Here is an 18,109-nt window from a genome sequence, read left to right on the forward strand (position 1 = left end):
TTACGGCTGGCGAGGTGGCTCACGCCTGTAATCCTAGCACTCTGGGAGGCCAAGGCGGGTGAATCACTCGAGGTTAGGAGTTCGAGACCAGCCTCAGCAAGAGCGAGACCCTGTCTCTACTAAAAAAAAAAATAGAAAGAAATTATCTGGCCAACTAAAATATATATATATAGAAAAAATTAGCCGGGCATGGTGGCACATGCTTGTAGTCCCAGCTACTGAGGAGGCTGAGGCAGTAGGATCGTGTAAGCCCAGGAGTTTGAGGTTGCTGTGAGCTAGGCTGATGCCACGGCACTCACTCTAGCTGGGGCAACAGAGCCAGACTCTGTCTCAAAAAAAAAAAAAAAAAGCTATGGTTACTATTCATAGGATTCATTTCCTTTCAAATTGTTGTTAGGTCTATTTTGCGATACATTGTACTATTTAATATAAGAAATATAATGTAAATATAGGGTGCATTCTGTCAGTGGGAGGGCTGTTGAATTGAGATAATCTATGAGATCCCTTCAATGCTGAGTTCCTATTATTATAATTTATATTTTCCAATTTGCTCCCTCAATTAGAAACTCTGATTATGGTAGTGAAATATTAAATAGATACTACTGACTTCATACATGTGATCCGTTGTCCAAATATACATGTACTGCAAACAATTTTGAAAATAAGACCTGCACAGATACATAAAGAAAAATGACTGTTTTTTACTACAAACAATGCTAGAAGGGTATCCACAGTGATAACAACAATAGCAATAATAGTAACAATCATTTCTAAAGCAACTACTCTGTTTCAGGCATTGAGTGCCACAACATGAAAACTTGACTGCATCCTCAGGACACTAGAGATCACGGCCATGTGGTGATGCCAGGCATGGGCAAGAAATAATACTCACTATGTCTGTGCAGGTGAAGTGGCCATAAAAGACTACAAAGCTTTTCTAAGCAGCAGGTATGTCATGGAAATTATGTTGTGATTGGCATCATAGGACCAGAATCTATCTTTCATTAGTCTTTGGTGACTTTAGACAAGTCACTATTTTTTCTGGGCCTCAGTTTCTTCAGGTATTAAAAAAAAAAAAGGCTGGAGCTGGAATAATTTCCTTCTAAATCTAGCTTTCTGTGTCCCTTGCATGGTATTTAGTTATTTTTACAATTTGCCTGGGCCATTTGGGTTCTTGAAAGTGTATCCAATCCCATAGGTATATATAATTTATTTAATTCTTTTTCCTTTTTTGCTTTCTTTAAATGACATTAATATCTGTTTAGCCAAGAATAAGCCAAAATATCACAAATTTGCATGATTATCTGAATTGACTCACAAACATGTTTTCTAATTAAGTTTTAATTATTAAAGTTTAGTTGTAGAGCCAACCCCATCAATTTTCTTCTGATTTTTAAATATTAGAAAATCAAAGCTTTGTACTGAATAGTGGCTAGAACAACTCTGCATTAACTTCCCATTAACCAACATTGTAGTTTTCACAAATTTCAGTGATCAGATCCATAGGAATGAGAGTAAAGTGGGCATCAGAGAACCAATTACTGTACTGTACATTTAAAATGTCTAGATGAGATTTTTGAACTCTCAACTCAATCTTTTTCCCTCTTCTTAAATGGCTCCTAAAGAGAGTGGCATATTAAAGAAAAATCTGGATATTAGATAGATATAAGAAAGGGGGGAAAAAAACAGCACCAGGCAACAGGGGTAAAAATGTCTCTATAAATGTGACAGACATGAAAGAAAGTGAAGGAAAGTTAAAAATTACCATAGGGCAGGCAGGACACCTGCTAAAGAACCTTCTGCTGCCAGTCACAGCTGGAAAGAAAAATGAAAGAGATGCAAACAACTGTCCTAGAAGCATGAAATCATTCTTTTGTCTTTTTTTCTTATGAACAATTACAGTATGCAAAAATTAGGGGGGATCTCAAAGTCTTGGGATGAACATTTCAGCAGGCTCTGCATATAAATAGCAGAAGCATGGAAGTGTGCCTCTTTGAAAACAAGACGTGTTTAGGAGCTCCCGGTGCATTGAAGAAAGTGGTAATTAATGCATAGTGAATGACTTTGAATGAAGGATGAATAGGGGGCATAACAATGGGTAGGTTTTTTTTCCTTTTCTTTTTTCTTCTTTTCTTTTTTTCCCTTTTTTCCCCTCTTTCTTTCTTTTCTTCTTCTTTTTTTTTTTTTAGGTTAAAGCATTGAAGAAAGAAAGCTGTTAAAAGATGGCTACTGTGAGGCTATCACTTCAATGTCTGTCTTGTGTGGCTTTCCTCTCGAGGCTGTGGTGGGAGTTTGTTTTGTATCGCTCTCCAATCACAATGGAGTTAATTTGCACCAATTTCATTTTTGTGAGTGCTCCTCAATGTTTTCCCTTTCTGCTGGATTTTTTTTAAATATTATTTTGGCAGGGCTTGGTCCTTTGATGATCCTTTTGAGCAAATGGTTTGCCCAAAGTTCAGATGGTGCTAGCTCCATCTTCTTTTTCATTTACAACATCAAGAGGATTACAGAGAATAACTTTGTTGCCCAACATCAATGATATATCTTCAGGCTACTAGAAAGGTAGTTCTCAGAAAGTGTGTCTTCTAATAGTTTAGAACCTCCACAGGCTTCAGATAAAACAAGTATTAAATACAGAAAGCTCACAAGGATACCAAGGAAGGTTAAACTCACGCAACCTCCTTCATCTCAAACACCTGAAATATATCTTTTTTTTTTTTTTGACTGCTGAAGTGTGATCATGGTGAAGACAGCAGTAAGATCTTATATAACAGAAGACAGAAAAAGACAGAGAGGGAGTCACATGGAGATGCGCACACATATTAGTGAGAGAATACAAAAACAAACTTGTCAAAAGGCAAGTAAATTATGAGTCAAAAACTAAATATATATGTAAGTTAAAAAAAGATGGCATAGACAAAGTTCTCATAGTGTGATTTTTCCCTTAATGAAGCTAACCAACATAGCCCAAAATTTGGCTTTCAGGAAATTTTAGGAATTCTTACAATTTTAACAATTGTGAATGTGCAGAGGAACTCCCAAACAGCATAGGCGAACTTGAATATCTCTCCTGGGTTCCAGTCACCATTTCAGCTATTGCTGGACATTCAAATGTGCGTGAACCACTAGCTCCTTCTAAACCTGTCATTTCCTCTGCTCCTTCTCCTTGAACTAGCTTCTCTGATCTTCTATTCACAAATTCTGCGAACAGTTGTAAGGCTCCATAAGAGAGACTGTTGTCATAGCTGTGGTAACTAAACGTCCCAAACTTTGGCCATAGTCTCAATGTCATGCATTTGCATTATTTTTAACAAAGTTCTTTTTTTTTTTTTTTTTTTTTTGAGACAGAGTCTCTCTCTGTCACCTGGGCTAGAGTGTAGTGGCATAGTCATAGCTCACTACAACCTCAAACTCCTGGGCTCAAGTGATCCTCCTGCCTCAGCCTCCTGAGTAGCTGGGACTACAGGTGTGTGCCACCAAGCCCAGCTAATTTTTTTATTTCATGTAGAGATGGGGTCTCGCTCTTGCCCAGGCTGGTCTCCAACTCCTGATCTCAAGCAATCCTCCCACCTAGGCCTCCCGAAGTGCTAAGATTACAGGCATGAGCCATTGTGCCCAGCCTATAAAGTCAGTTTTACCAACCGCATAACCAGATATGATTTTGATTTTACACCTTTATATGGCTTCTTATACAAATAAATCCAAACCCAGAACAGTTTCGTTTTGTGATTATGAGCACAGAAGGATTCTCAGCTGGCTTTAAAATTACTGCATATTTCAAATGTTACTAAAAGCCTCTGCCTAAAGATGTTCTTCCTGATTTGTCATATTGCCTGAAATTCCACAGTGGGAAATAAATTCCTTTTTTGTTTTGGGTCTTCAAAGTCCCCATATTAAAGCAACAATCTTCAAGTTGCGAATTTCCGTCTGCTGTGGATGCAGAAGTATCTAGGAGAAAATTGTTGGAAAACAAGATGCAAAGGGGCCAAAGAAATTCTGGAACATCACTGGGCATCCTTCTTGCCTCAGTCCCATTGTTGTCTCATGTCTTCAACTGTCACCCCACCCTCAACATTTTCATATCTCTAAACGGGTTCTCAGAATTCTTTATCACCCTCCTCCAGTTCACCTTCATGCTGCCACCAAAATAATCCAGAACATGGCTTTGCCTAGGTCATCACCCTTCTCAAAAATCTTTTGGGCTCCCTTTTGTCTTTTAAAGTTATATAAACTTCTAGCTGGGCATTTGACGGCCCTGTGATCTAGCTGTCATCTGCCTTTCCAGCCTCAGCTTATGCCACTTCCCCTCCAGGCTCTCTCTGTACTTCAACCACACTGGAGTATTTGATTTTCTGAACATGATCATGCCTACTCACCTCATGTCTTTGTTCATGCTATTTCCATCGTCAATGCCTTCTCCCCTCTCCTAACTTCCTAACCACTCAGTAAGTGCATGCCAAATACCCTTCTAGCTTAAACCTTATTTAAAAGGATGTTACCTTGCTTTGATGAGGTATAGGGAAATGTGTGGTTTCCTGACCTCTGGGGGAATGGAGAGTGTTATAGACCTTTTGGAGCAGAACTTGGTCATCTCTATCAAAAGCCTGAAAACTTCCCACACTGTGTGATATAATTAACATCTGGAATATTTTTCCTAAAGATATGGAAATAAATATTTGGCAAGAAGGATACTTATCATAGCATTGTATACAACAGCAGAAAATTTGCAATAACCTTTGTGCCGCCGAATGGGACTTAGTTAAATAAATAATACATCCAGAAATGGAGTAATCTTTAGCCATTACAAGTAACTTTACAAACTGATGTTTAATAATATGATATTCTTGATAAATCATTAAGTAACAGAAAAGATTTCTAAATAATATAGATAGTATGATTATTTGATATGTCTATCTATCCATGAAAAAAACTGGAAAGAATTCATCAAATTGTCCATAGTGCCTATCTCTGGGATTATGGATAGTTTTTTCTATTTGTAAAAAAGTGAGCATGGCTATCGAGCCATGAAAGACATGGAGGAACCTTAAATGTACTTTGCTAAGTGAAAGAAGTCAGTCTGAAAAGGTTACATACTGTGTGATTCCAACTATACAACATTCTGGAAAAGGCAAAACTATGGAGCCAGTAAAAAGATCAGTGGTACCAGAAGTCCATGGAAAGAGAGGGAGGGATGAATAGTGGAGCACAGAGGTTTTTAGAGCATTGAAGCTATTCTGTATCATACTGTAATGATGGACACATGACACTATGCATTTGTCAAGACTCACAAAACTATGTAACACAGAGAACTCTAATGTAAACTGTAAATGTTAATTAATAGTAATGTATCAGGATTGGTTCATCAGTTTTAACAAATGCACCACACTAATGCAAGATGTTAATAATAAGGGAAATTGTATGGGGATGAGGGGGAGGCAGGAGCTGTATGGGAACTCTCTATTATCTGCTCAATTTTCTGCAAACCTAGAAGTGCTCTAAAAAATAAAGTCTATTAATTTGAACAAAAAATGAGCATGATACACTTTTACGATAAAAAAGCATGCTCAAAATAATTTCTAACATTCCTTCAGAGCTCAACTGAAGCATACACTCCTCCGTTAAGTTTACCCTTCTCTTTCAAACCATGTGTTCCTTCTCTGTAGCCAACGGCCCCTAATCCTCCTGCAGCACACACGCAGTCTGCTGCTTGGTGGGAAATGGAGCTCCCACTGAGGGCAGGAACTGGGCCATGTCCTTTTCCCCTTATGCCCAGAACAATGTCCACCATAGTGAAGGCTGTCAGCAAACTTTTAGGCAAAAATGCATGCACGCACAAACATGCAGAAAACGGCAAAAAAGAAAAAATATATATACAATGAATATTATACATGTTGACTTCTTAAGTTCTGGAAATACTAATTCAGCCTTAGAAAGAGCTACTCATCTCCTTGTGTGAGAGTAGAAATGATTTAGTCCGTTTAAGGAAAAGAATAGTGTCTGTGTAACTCGTCTTTCCCCGGTATCTTTATTAGGTGATATCAGTCGAAAATGTTAGTACTTTAAAGCTTGGATAATCAATAATATCTCACTAAATATGTGGTTCTTTTTTATTAGTGTGATCTTGCCATAGCCATCATGGACATTTTTTTCATTATTTTCCCCTAGATATGTAATTTAATGCTTTCAACATGTGTAAAAGTAATCCAAATAATTTAACCTCTTAGAATTAGTTTAAATGTTGCAATTTAAGATATTAAAAAGTCGTATCTTTATTCTTCATTCACTGTTTGGATTCTCGTGGCATTGTATACATACTGCTCGGCCTACCTATTCCACTTCTAGAAATTATGCATAAAGAATCTGAGTTTTACAGGAGGGAGCAGCAATGGGAAATACAACAAAGGAAATAACTTTACATTGTGCTTTCTAAAAAGGCATATATAACATATACCATGGTCCTTAATTCGTTTCTTTTCAAGAAGAAATGACATTATTAAATGCATTATTTCTCTGGTTCCTTCCATCACAATTAATGTATATACTCTTAAACGTAAAGTATATAGTGTTGCTGTAAAGATGGTCCAGTATTTTGGACTCTTTTCATTATTTCGCTTCTAGTAGCACTTTAAGTCTCTGGTGTTTTACCTCTACTGAGACCTGGCATTTCTTTGTGTTGCAGAGGCAATTTAATCCATTTTTTACTGTCTGCAAACAGACTTTCAAACAAAACCTCAAACTCTTTGAATGTGCCCCAAGGATTCCACCAAACCTATAATCCTCCACTCTCTTCTGGGGCTGTGGAGGGTGGCGACAGGAATAGAGCTGGCACCAACTAGGGAGCCTCATTAGTGTTTGTGATTTTGATTTTTGTTACCATTCTGCTCTGTGGCCGTTTCAAAGTTGGAGCAATAACTACCCTCACAGCTCACTGCACCCCTCCCTCGAGCTCCACTGAATCCAAGTCACCTGGAATGATCTGGAGAAGCCTCTCCAGACCACGGAGGAAACCCTCAGGTGCTCTTTCTCTCATGGAGTCAGGGGGCCTGGTTTTAAATAGATAAGTGTTGGACATCCAGATGTTAACGGCTTGAGTGGACAGCAGCAAGCCAGCCTCACCACGCATCTCATTCAAAGTTCTAGATGGTGATGACTACCTCTGGACATAGACAGCTGAGACAAGCATGCCAGGCCAAACAGGCAAAGCTTGGGCAAAGAGGAACTAGAAAGGAGAGATAAAAGACAAATTATCCTGTCATCTTTTTCTCTGTGGGAAATGTCACTTAATGATTGGACAAATAGTACATTCTAAAGGCAGTCTTTTGAAAAGAATAAGATTGGTGGAGTGGAAGGAACCACAGGCAAGCAACACGTAACAAGTGACTGCCATGTGCCAGGCAAGTGATCTCATTTAAGCCTCACAACCACCCAGGCATTACTATTCCATTTTATAGATGAAGGAACTGAGGTATAGAAAGATTAAGTAGCCTCAACAGCCTTTGTTCAAAACATGCAGTCTGATTCCGAAATACCTGCTCTTAACTGTGGCATAGTCTGACTTCTGGTGGAAGCTTGCAAGGATTTACAGTGATAAGTTCTGAGATGTCTTTCTTACCTCTACATAGATCTTGTACACCCTCCCCTTCTCTGTTGAATTTGTGATTAACTGTTAATTTTAAATGTAGGTAAAGTTTTTAAAGTATCTAAAATGTGAATATTTAATATTTATGGGTTTGATTTAATCCTTTGATTTTGTGGGCATGTTTTTGTAATACATATTTAAATTTATGCGTTAAGAGATGTATCTTGGGACAAATATGCCTCCATTTACGAAAAATATATAACAAAAGAGGATTGCTCAGATAAATCCTTTCAGCCCAACTGAATCTTCTGGTAGAAGCATTAAACTTGCATTTGTTAATGCTCACTTAGTTGGCTGATATTGACATTTTACCATTGTCACCTCTAGCACAAGCATGTTACCCAGAAAACTAGGACAGTAGATAGAAGTCACCAAAAACAGAAAGGCCCTCAATGTCATGGAAAGAACAGGGATTTCACATCAGCAACCTCTTGGATTGGATCCTGGTGTCCCTACTGCTGAGCGTGTAACCAGTAATTTCTCTCTCTGAGCTTCACTCAGATATATTAATATGAGAATACGATGACACCTTTTTCCTGTACTTTATATATTTTATTTCTTTATCAGTGGAAGAGTCATCTGGTGAGTCTGTGTATTGGTACAAAGACATGTTTTTCACAATTAAGACATGGGCACCTAGTACTTTTAGCCAATATGATAATGTTGGTCTCAACTACAGTGCATTTTTTGTGTGTCAATTTCTATATCTATAAAATAAGAAATATATGTTATAGAGGCGCTTTAAGGGTTAAGAAACATAAGTATAGAAAATTGTTCCACTATCATTCATGATTCAAATCAGAGGAACACATCTCTGCATCCTTAAAGATTCAGGAGGGTAAAAGTAACTAATGCCAGATTCTAATCCTTTGAAAAGAATGGGACTGGATCTGTGTAAACAGTAGCACAACCATGAAATAGCCTGTCTAGTCAGTCTTAAGTCGAAACAGTTTGTGTATATATTTATAAAGAATTCATATTAGCCAGTTCCAATTCCTTTCTTCAAAAAACTTTTTCATATTTCACATCAGTCCCTTTCAGGAGACTTAAGTTTATATTAAGTTTTTACATATATTATAGGTATACACATAGGGTTATTAAAGGACGGACATATGCTGTTGTAATTTTTTCAGAACTCTATCTCATATATAGGAATAATAATACTAATACTCAGTGATTGCTTACCATGTGCCTAGCACTGTCTTAACCACTTAACATCGACTGTCTCAATTCATCCTCAACCCCATTTTACAGATGGGGCAGCTGAGGCATAGGGAGACTAAAGAATGTATCTTAGCTTTGCTGCCTAAGGTCATAGGATGACAAAGTGGTGGAGCTTAGGTTTGAATCCAAAAAGTTTAAACCCATGCCTGCACTTTTAACCCCTTCATTGTATAACCTCCTTGGAAACCTCAGTAAATAAAGGTAAATAAATGAATTAATGGACTCAGTACTAATAGTTTGCATCTGGGACAAGGAACCTGTTTTTAAAATTCTTCCTGTATGCCTTTTCTGCTTAAAAACTGTAAAATATCTTTTTTATTTTTTTAATTTATTTTTTGTTTTCTCCTTTTGAGAAGGCATTTGCTTTACAGGGAGGTAGGAATATGACAGGACAACCAGATATAAAGATCAGGCAGTAAACACCCACTGCCTACCAATAACTGGGAGCAGGATTGTGTCCCAAATTGAGAAATTTCATTTCCACTCCTCTGCTCTGCTTCTGTATCATTATTGATTCTCAAGAAAACAAAACAGAGGCTGAGGAAAGGACCATGTGATGGGAAATGGGGCTACATCTCATCTCCAGTGATATTGGTTAGTCTGTTGGAAATCATAAGTAGTGTAATTACTGTTACATTCGTAAACCTTTATTAATAGTTTCTCATCTAGGCACAGAACATTTGACCACTTTTTAGTAAGAATTTTTTGAAAAAGCTTTAGTTTCCCAAAATTCCCATAGGAAACTCAACATTTGGGATCTCCATTGCCCTTATATTAATACTTTTTGGTCAATCATTGTTTCTCTTAGTGCCTGGGTCTTAATAGTCTATCACAATTTATACTTAAGACTAAAGGACAATAAATGAAATTATGCCTGCCTCATTATTGGAACAGAACAATAGTTTAAAAAGTTGGTGGTCTGTGCTTAACACAAATTCTCGAAAATATAGGTGACAACATGAACTGGTGATTGTCATGTTTCTTTACTAAATTATTTTGGAATATTCAGCCCATTTAACAAGAAAAGTTAGGCAGTTTCAGGCCAGGTTATAAGTGGAAAGACATTTGTCGGGCTGTTTTAATTGGCAATACACTTTAATGAGATGGCATTGAGAGAAGATGGCTAAAAGAACAAAGTCAGGTTTGTTGCGAAGCCTTCAGTAACCCAAGAAGCCGTGCTGCTCAGGGGCAGAGGCTGCGGAAAGGGTAATTACAGGGAGACCCTATCACACATACATGCTACACAGAAACAACTGGCCATTGATGGCCCACACCAATGCAGGGGCACAGAGGCGGGGAGAATGGAAAACAACAGATACCCCAGAAATTGTTTCTGATTGCCTTTCAATTGCATTATATATGGCCCATTACTAGGGAAAAAGCAAGAAAGAAAATGGTGACAAGAGCAAAGAAAATACAGCAAGGGAGATTTCATGAGCCAGAATTGTGAAATAAAAATTAGAAGAGGTAAATGAGTCCCCTCTCAATTTTGTTGAGTTAATGTAAGCCACAGAGAGTTTTGATTTGGTCTCGATGCTCCTATTTGAAGGTTTGTGAGTTTAGAGAAGAAGATCTGTTATCCACAAAAATCTGGTGAAAGCATGTCCATAGATTTGAATGAAGAATCCCTGGGGTGAGGGGTGGATCCCAAATCTGCTCAAACATTTATAGTGCAAACTCTACCGCTTACATCAGTGCCTTCAAAGTCATGGGAATTACGGACTCCACTACCACTGTCATTGGTGGAATTTTTACATCCTCCCAGAGACCCTGGGAAGAACTGCAGTAAATTCAAAAGTCATATTGCATTACAGGAGAGATTAAGACGAAACACCAGAAGTCCAGGAGCTAAAATATAGACAAGCAGAGTGAAGTGACCATCTTTTAGGTACATACCACTTACCATGCTTGATTCAAAGGAGGAGAGAATAGAGGGAGAAACTGAAGAGGTGCTTTCAACAGCCCTGGGGCAAGAGTCATTAAGTAGCAATTGCTGTTAAGGGAAAGCCTCCTCCTATATCAAGCCACTGTGCAGGAAAAGTTGGAAGTTGTTCTAGTGGCAAGAATACTCCAGAAATAGGATAAAGTTGCAATACTTATTAGGGCTTAAACGGAGATAACGAGGAATAATTTTGATGAGCACAATCATACGTGATTGATTTTTATTTAAATAAAATCCTCCGATCTTGATTACACACTTTGGTATATAAACCACCTTCCCTTTTTAGAAAGCTTAACCCCTCTGAATAAATTCAGCTCATGTTTCAAATTAAGTTATAATGCCAGATTGAATTCAAATTAAACATAAAATAAATTTGTGTTCTTGGTATTCAGGGACTGTAGCTTGTTTTTTTATTGTTATTTCTCCAATGTGCTTGGTATAATGTCTTTCATCTAGCAGTTGATAAATAAATATGTCAACTCTCCCGATGTAATTGTTACTTGAGATTCTCCTTTTCAATAACCAATTGTTGAAGCCATGGATTCCACCACTGACCTGGTTTGATAGTGACCTTATAGTTTGCTATATCGTCTGGACATCTTATATCTCTTAATTTAATTAATTTTAGCTAGAATTTTGTACTTTTCTTCCTCCTTCTTGCTTGTTTTTGTGGTAAATGTCTTTTGGTTCTTCTTATACCTCTCTAACTGCCCTCCTTTTTGTTTCCTTTGCAGATCTTCCTTCTTCTCTTCCAAAACCTTTAAAGTGTTCCATTCTTTGGTGGCCTCTGTACTCTGACAAATCCCACATCCATACTTCCATCCCAGAGTGGTTTTTTGAGTTCAAGATGCATATATTCAACAGCCGACCAGAACTGTGCAACTGAGTGTCCCAGTGATAATTCAAATTCAAGTTTATCCATTTCCCCCCACCAAACTTCTTATATTTCTGTCTTGATGAAAATCCAAACTTTCACCCAGTCAACCAAGGCTGGAACTTAGCATAATCTTAGATTTCCCCCTCCCCACACCCCAGAGTCCAATTACTTAGCCCCCCTAAATGTGCTCTCCAGGTTCCTACCTCAGCCAGAGTCCAGCCTCTCGCCATTTCCCTCCTAGACTGTGACAGTCGTGCCCTTTTGTTTAGCTAAGCCTCTAATTTTCTATCTCCAATCCAGCCTCAATTCTGCCTCCAAAATGATTTCTCTAAAACATTAGAGGCTTGACCAACAGAAAGGGCAGAACAGCGTTACTAAGAGGGGAATTCTAGGGCACCATGTGAGCCTCGAATCAAGTTGCTGTGTGGCCTTTTCTGTTCAGTGGGCCTGTGGCACTCCCGGCCCCCACTCCTTTTTCCATTTAAACCAATTTGAATTGTGTTTTCTGTCACTCGCAACCAAGAGACTTAACTAACATATCATTGTACATGCGGAATAAAAATTAAACTTTTTCTCTCTGACAGTCCAGCCTCATTCCCCTCCTCCCACTCCCCAGTGCTGTCTCCCCAGCCCAGCATACCCGTATGCCTTTCTAATTCAGATCTCTTCCCTCATTCAAAATCCTACTCCTTCTTCAAGCCTCCTCTGTAAATTCTTCTTTGACTCTTTCAGGCTGCAATGGCATTATTAAGATGTCCTGTGCTCAGTAGGACCACTTACAAAGAAATCCCAATCAATGGATGGTACCATCCATGGAATGAACTGTTAAATACTGTTGACAGCATTTGAGTGAAAAGCATGGATAGAATGAATTCAGGAGAAATTTTCTTAGTTGTCATGAGCCCCTTTGAGCTCTTAGAACCTTGATGCTGCCTTCCAAGAAAGGGATGAATGGAACAGTGTTTTCAAGTGAGAAGACTCTTGATAAATATCTTATCAGGTCAAATAAAAGGAAATCTCAGTGTCTCTATGACAAGGAAATCATGAGAGAGTAAGTAGGAGTAAAAATTTTCCCCTGTTATGTGGTAAAGTTCAGTTAACCAGTGGATTTTTAGAATATTACTGCAGAGTAAATGTACATGCAAAACACCACTACATTTACTAAACAATCAATGATATTTCTTTTCATTTTCTGCTTTCCCCAAAACACTGTTTGCTTTCATTTATTTGATTTCTACACTGGCACTTTTAATAAAAAGTCATTTTAGATTCAGTATTAAAAATATCTTTTAACATGCAGAGAATATATCTCCTTGATGTTTTCCTAGATTCACATATTTGCAATCTTCTTTATAGCAAAAAGCAGGGCAGAAGGCAGAAGCTTAGGTTAAGCACTTATTCAGTGGACTTGATCTTTCACATGTATTATTTACTTTAATACTCACAACATTATTATTATGGTATAGGTGGATATTGATTGAGGACAACCTCTTATTTTTTTAAGAGTACCCTCCTGACAGGTCAAGTTCCATTGAATTTTTACAACATGAAGCAGGAAAAGAATGTAGAGGTTAAGAACTTTATCCAAGGGTGGAATGATATGTTTAAATCCCAGCTCCACCCTTTACCAGCTGTGTGACTGTGGGTAAGTTGCTTAACCACTCTGAGACTTGATTTCATCATCTCTAAGATGAGGGTATTAATAGTATCCACATCATAGTGATGTGGTGATTAAATGAAACATTGTGATGATTAAATGAATTGATACTTGAAATGTGCTTAGAAGAGAGCATTGCACTTGGTAAGTGCTACAATGTTTGCTAATAAAATAAGTAAAATTCTCCCCAAACATCATCTCTCATCTTTGCAATAAAATAGCAAGGCAACCCCCTCAATCCAGCTAGCATTTAAATCCAAGATTTGTAGGTCAATCTTACAGAAATATCACCAGACCCATTAAACTCATCAGACCATTGGCGTTTGCAGATCCTAACTACCAGTGTACCTGGCACAAGTCTAGGCCACTAGGGAGACTTTCTAAGAGTGCCAGTCATTGGTGGTGGTCCCTTCATTCTCTATAAATATGTAATATAAAAACCCAAATATCCTCTAAAAGAGTCTAACTTGAAAAGAGAGATGTTGCAAAGGAAAAAATGTCCCCCAAAGTTATTTTAATAAAGTATGATCTACATGTATATACTGAGGATGTTGTATCAAGGATGCTATAGCCATTTCCAGGCTAATCAGGAAAGAGTTTGATGTTCAACTAGAGATGGGCACAACAGGGGCAGTGATACAAAGCATGCCTTTGACAGACCTGCACCCTCATCTTATAGAGAAGGAAACAGAGACCTAGAGAAATGGAGTGATTTGTCCAACATCACATACTAGACTAGGTCAAGGGTATGAACCTAGGACCAGTGGTGGAATGTACCTGTGTTGGGAGTGCTGGGTAGGGGTTTGTCTTGGAGATCACATGTAAATTTCATCAACCATTTTCCAAAATTTAAAACTTCGCTACAGGCTAGGCTTTATGAAAAAGTTTGTATCTTGACTTAGAGCTGACATACCTAAGTATCCACAGACTAACAAAAACAAACAACATAATTAAAAGTAGACTCACCCAATAGGATTGTCTGGGATGACAGAAAACACATCCATAGTTTCATCCCAGGAAGCTTCAGTGACAAGTATGGCAATGACTCACCCAAAATGCAAAGACAAATATGAAGAATGACGAGCAAGAAATGCTGGCCAAAATCTTGGCAATGAGAAGAGCCATGCAAACATGTCACGGAGCTACAGAAATTCAACTGGTCATGCAGGTTCTGGTACCTGGGGTGATCCTTTGGTTCCTATTGATGCCCTTCAAACATTGATAGGCTGGATAAAGACACAAACACAAATTCATCTCCCCTGGTGGATCTCAAACAGTTTTGGAAATGAACAGATAGGTTTATGCCAATATGTAAATATTAACAATGCTGTTACCTGATAATTACGTGTCATTTTTGTCTGGAAGAATTAAAGAAGACTTTCTGCTTGAGTTGCTGAAATGCCACCACTTTTCAAAGGACATCAAGTATAAATAAGTTCTATTACTTACAACAAGATGCAGGCTTTGTTTAGCTATAAAGAAGCACAATGAAATTCTAATTTAAGTCAAAGAGTTTACTGAAGAGTACATAGCAGATATTATTTTCTTTAAGTCGTTGTTAACCAGTTTTTTACTGGCTATTGTTACACACGGAAAAACGTTCAATAATAATCGAGCAATCTTGTTTTTTTGGACAGCTATGGTGTTGCTGCAGATGACTGTAAATGTAGACATTTGATAAGGATGGGTACAATGACAATGGAGAAAGGATATCTGCTACATCCCAAAGGGAAGAGTGTGCTAGTTGATTTCAGGAGCCCCTTTGGCTTTCCTATGTGTTCCTGGGAAACCATGAGTCAATCAGAGTTACAGTCAACAGTAATATGATGTCAAGAATAAAGGACAAATTCTTGAGTCAGAAAAGTAGAGTTTATGTCTTGGCTCTGAGATCATTGGCTAAGTGACCCTGGGCAAGTCACTTTAAGTCTTTCCACCAAAGCTTAGTTTGCTCATCTGTAATGAAGCTAGCATAATCTACTTCAGCAGTTTGTTTTGAGATCCAAGTAAGAAAAATATATGTAAAAATGCACAGCACCATGAGGGACATGAGTACATGATTTATAAAAATTAGTTGAAGTGAATAAAAATACTTTATTTGAACATGATGCCTTCTAATAAGTACTTTAATTTGCCCTACCCTTATGTACTTTCTGGTTTGTGAATTATCTGTAATCAAACTCAAGAGTAGTTTCTACTTAGCAGATAACTTAGTTCTGTAATGTTAATGGTCACCTGAAATTCAAATGGGATGTGAATTCAGATTGTGGTACATTGAATAATCTGAAAGAAGATATCTCTGTTTGTACATGATTAGCCAAATGGCAAGGTTATTTTATCATTAGAAAATGTTAATGAGAGACTAAATCATTGTTATCTGTGTAGAAAACATTTCAAATATCTAATTCCAGGTTCTTCAAAACTGAATACACAGTTTTTCTTCATTGTATTTTTAAAATAATTTTTTGCTGCATAATTTTTATGAAAAATTAAAATAACACACCAGCATAGTAAAAAATAAAATTCCCTTATTTATTCTTTTTTTTTTTTTTTTTTTGAGACAGAGTCTCACTCTGTTGCCCAGGCTAGAGTGAGTGCCGTGGCATCAGCCTAGCTCACAGCAACCTCAGACTCCTGGGCTTAAGCAATCCTACTGCCTCAGCCTCCCGAGTAGCTGCGACTACAGACATGCGCCACCATGCCCGGCTAATTTTTTCTTTTTTCTATATATATATTTTAGTTGGCCAGATAATTTCTTTCTATTTTTTTTAGTAGAGACGGGGTCTCACTCCTGCTCAGGCTGGTCTCAAACTCCTGACCTTGAGCGATCCACCTGCCTTGGCCTTCCAGAGTGCTAGGATTACAGGCGTGAGCCACTGCACCCGGCCCCCCATTTATTCTTTACCTCCCAATTTCACTCATTAAAAGTAAACACTGTTGGGTGTGTTCATCATTCCAAAATTATTTCTACGCATATACAAATAGACTAGGTGGATATTTTACAACATACAATGAAATTTCATTGAGCATACTGTCCTGCAACTTGTTTTTCTTCATGGAATAATATACTGTGAGTATTTGTATGTACCTCGTTCTCTTAACAGTGACTATGGGTAAGTCACTAAAAATGATTCCAAGACCCTCACTTAAATCTAGCTTCCATTATAACATATATAATAAGCTTTATAGATTTAAAAAATAGGAGCATCCATCTAAGGAGTAGGAGGAGTGAGCATAAAGTTGGTCCCCTGGAGAATAGATTGGGCTAATCTGGTCAGGCATCCTGGGCAAGGTTTAGGCAGAAAAAGAAAATCCATGGACAAATTGCAAAGCAGGTCTCTTGACCCTTGTGGAAAAAAGCAGTATTTGAAAGAAAGGGGGAGGGGAAAAAAAAAGAAGGATTCGTGTTTTCTAAATAGCTACCATACACGAGGCCACAAGACTACACCAAGTGCAATTCTACTACACTTTAATTTCAAACTACACCAAGTGCAATTCTCACCACAATTGTGCGAGGCAGGTACTATTGCTCTCAATTTGCAAATACACTGAAAGCTTAGACAGGCCAGCCACTAACAAGACACCTAATAAGTGCCAGGGCTGGAATATAAACCCTGGTCACTAAATCCAAAACTTTAGCTCCTTCTTTGGTATCTGGGTGGGATTAAGATGAAACAATACCTGCAAAGCACCTATTTCAAGGGCTAAAAACTAAGAGTAGTTGAGGAAAATTTCGTCACTCTCCCCCAATCTATAAATATATTTTGAAATGTTTGTATAGTTGAAATTAGAAACATATGGCAGGAGGAAAGTCTTTTCTTCATACTTACTTACCAAATATGATACTATGTTATAGTGCTCCAATCAATCTTAGCAAAGCTAGGGGACCAAATTTGGTACTGGCTAAGATGTGACATGTTTGAATTTTAAAAAAGAATCTATTGTGATTATTATCTATTTATTAACAGAATGAGGGTCTTTACCCTTTCAACTCATAGCTATGACCGAAGAATCTTGGATATCAAGTCTTCCTGTCATAACAGCCCAATACGTATTTAAATTTCTAGTGAGTCAGAAATATGTGAGTTGAAATTCCCCTGAAATCTATGGTGAGAAAGTACTATGTCAGCTCCTGCTAAGCTCCCACTAAGCACTCTGCTGATCATGATTAATCAGGGAAGTTTGCTCACTGACACGTTGCACAGGTCTATCAGGTTCTTGTGCAATGATCTGGGGAACAGCTCTTGACCCACAGCTATGAAAGTGATCAACTGTAGCACTCGCACAGGAGCTCGGTCTGCTTTATTCATGACTGTGTTCCAGAGCTACAGAAAGAGCCTGGGATCCAGGCTACCCTCTGGGAGTACCTGATGAATGAATGAATGAATGAATGAACAAACTCAAAACCAACATGGAGATTTGAGTGCTGGTCTCACCTTTGCCACTAACAGCTGTGTTGTACACCTTAAATAAATACATAAACAAATAACCAAAGGAAAGAAAAAAAGAAAAGAGGTGATAGTTTCATTCTCTTTTCATTAGGATATGATTTGGAATATTGTGTTGAGATCCAGGTATCTTTTAAAAAATATTTTTATAAAATTAACAATCCAAAGTTTCTCTGCTGGTGAACACTTAAAATGCTGAAGCCTCTTGAATCCTGTCATCTAAGTGAAGTTTAAATAAACTGGAATCATCTATTTGAAGATCAGGACTTAAGAAAAGATGAGAGAGTTTTACTGTAAGACATTTAGCAGAGTGGCTAGATCAAAG

At 37.8% G+C, this 18,109-nt stretch overlaps 1 long non-coding RNA gene across 1 annotated transcript in view; it reads left to right on the forward strand.

Moving 5' to 3' along the window:
- The window catches only part of LOC123641781, a 176,423-nt gene that overhangs the window by 71,454 nt on the left and 86,860 nt on the right, over positions 1-18,109 (forward strand). The window contains exon 3 of the long non-coding RNA XR_006736346.1: positions 794-948. This is a non-coding gene — a long non-coding RNA (uncharacterized LOC123641781). The remainder of the gene's footprint in view (positions 1-793; positions 949-18,109) is intronic.

This window comes from Lemur catta, chromosome 1 (assembly GCF_020740605.2).
Source record: "Lemur catta isolate mLemCat1 chromosome 1, mLemCat1.pri, whole genome shotgun sequence".
Taxonomy (NCBI): domain Eukaryota; kingdom Metazoa; phylum Chordata; class Mammalia; order Primates; family Lemuridae; genus Lemur; species Lemur catta.